General features: G+C 42.5%; 1 pseudogene; it reads right to left on the minus strand.

Moving 5' to 3' along the window:
* Positions 1-797: 797 nt before the first annotated feature.
* Positions 798-1,366, minus strand: LOC127185743 (high mobility group protein B3-like; annotated as a pseudogene).
* Positions 1,367-2,314: the final 948 nt, after the last annotated feature.

A 2,314-nucleotide genomic window follows, 5' to 3' on the forward strand; every position in this document is an offset into this window, starting at 1 on the left:
CCTGGTCTACAAAGCTAGCCCAAGACAGCCAAGGCTAACACAGATACCCTTTCTGGAAAAACAAAACAAAATGAAACAAAATGTAATACTGTTTATTTAACTTCAAAAACATTTCAGCACTCTAAACATATAAAAAATAACAGGATGTTACAAATTGTGTTTAGGTTCAGAGGGTTCTTGAACTGTCATGGATGCAGTATTCTTTGCTGACAACCAGTTCTACAGTTTGTCTTAAAACAGTTTAAAATCTACTGCAATTAACTAAAGAAAAGAAATCCAAACATTTCTCGGGCCGCTGACTCCTCCCCCTTTTTCCACAACTAAGAATGTCAGCGGTATGCTATGCCACTATATAAAAAAAAAAAGACAACATGGAACTAAGTGGATGCCCCACCGCGGTATCCACAGGTCCAGCCTCACAGTGCACGCCCTGAGCTACGGCCCCCTCCGAAAGGCATCTTCCTCTCACAGCCTCCATGCCAAACAAGGAGCATCAAGATTCTGTGTGGGCCAGCCTGGTCTACAAAGTGAGGCCAGGGCAGCCAAGGCTACACAGAGAAACTCTGACTCCGAAAAACCAAATAAAATAAAACAAAAGGTTTGGAACTATGTACAACTTTGATACAGTTTCAGGGCACTCCGGACACCCACGGCCACTTCATGTAAACCACTGACACTTTGAGAAACTGCTATATGGTCATGATCAAATTTTGTAATTAAACCTAACAAGGACAATAGACAGAGATGTGTCAAGCATGGTGCTCTCCTACTCTACGGTACTCATAAGAGGACAGATTTTATTCCTCCTCCTCCTCCTCCTTTTCCTGCTTTCCCCAGGCTACTTTGGCAGGACCTTTGGCGCCATCAAATTTCCCTTTAGACTTGTAATCAGCAACATCCATCTCATACTTCTCCCTCAGCTTTTGCTGCCTTGGTAATGTATGGCTGCTTTTCACCGTCACTTAAGTTATGCCACATCTCACCCAGCTTTTTTTACCACATCTCCAATGGAGATGCCAAGTTTGTGGATGTGATCTTGGGGTGGAATCCAGAGCAGAATAAGAACAATCCAGAAGGAGGTCTTTTGGGACTATTAGGCTCCTTCTTCTTCTTCTTGTCCTCCTATAGCTCATTCATAGTCTTCCATTTCCAGATCATAGAGAACTTTATCTGCCTATGCCATTTCACCAAACTTGGATTTCTCTTGGCTGGACATTGTCTTCCACCTCTCAGAGTACTTCTTGGAAAACTCCGCAAAATTGACTGGGACCTCTGGATTTTTCTTATGTTTTTCCCTGCATGTCTGCATGAAAAAGGCATAAGCAGACATCTTGCCCTTTGGTTTCTTGGGATCACTGTTAGCCATCCTGACTGTATTGTTTGCTCTGAAAAAAGATTTTATTCTTGCGTAATATATCCTGATTATCGCTTCCACTCTTGCTACTCTTCCCAAGTCCTCTCCACTTCACCTCCCATCTGGGTCTACCATCTTTCTGTCTCTCATTAGGAAACAAACAGCTTTCTTTCTTTCTTTCTTTCTGTTTTATTTGAGACAGGGTTTCTCTGTGTAGCTCTGGCTGTCCTGGACTTTCTTTGTAGACCAGGCTGGCCTCAAACTCACAGAGATCCACCTGCCTCTGCCTCCCAAGTGCTAGGATTAAAGGTGTGTGCCACCACGCTCAGCACAAACAGGTTTCTAAGGGATAACAATAAAATAAAACAAGCTGTGTGGTGGTGGCATAGGCCTTTAATCCCAGCACTTGGGAGGCAGAGGCAGGTGTATCTCCGTGAGTTCGAGGCCAGCCTGGTCTACAAAGAAAGTCCAGGACAGCTAGAGCTGTTACACAGAGAAACCCTGTCTCGAAAAACAAAGCAAACAAACAAACAAAAACCAAACAATAAAATAAAACATAGATAAAACAAAAACCAACACATCAAAGTTACCCCCCCCCAAAAAAAAGAAGAAAAAGAGTCCAAGAGAAGGCACAAGGAACAGAGACCCACTTGTTCACACATTCAAGAAACCCATAAAAATACTAAACTGAGGCGGGCGTGGTGGCGCATGCCTTTAATCCCAGAATTTGGGAAGCAGAGGCAGGTGGATCACTGTGAGTTCAAGGCCAGCCTGGTCTACAAAGCGAGTCCAGGACAGCTAAGGCTACATAGAGAGACTCTGTCTCAAAAAACCAAAAAACAAACAAACAAAAAAGCTTAACTGAAAACCATAATGTATATACAAAGAACCCGGGGTGGAAAGAAGAAAAATACATATAAATAAAGTAATATAAAATGAAAAATAAACATATATGTAAAA

This window comes from Acomys russatus, chromosome X (assembly GCF_903995435.1).
Source record: "Acomys russatus chromosome X, mAcoRus1.1, whole genome shotgun sequence".
Lineage (NCBI taxonomy): Eukaryota > Metazoa > Chordata > Mammalia > Rodentia > Muridae > Acomys > Acomys russatus.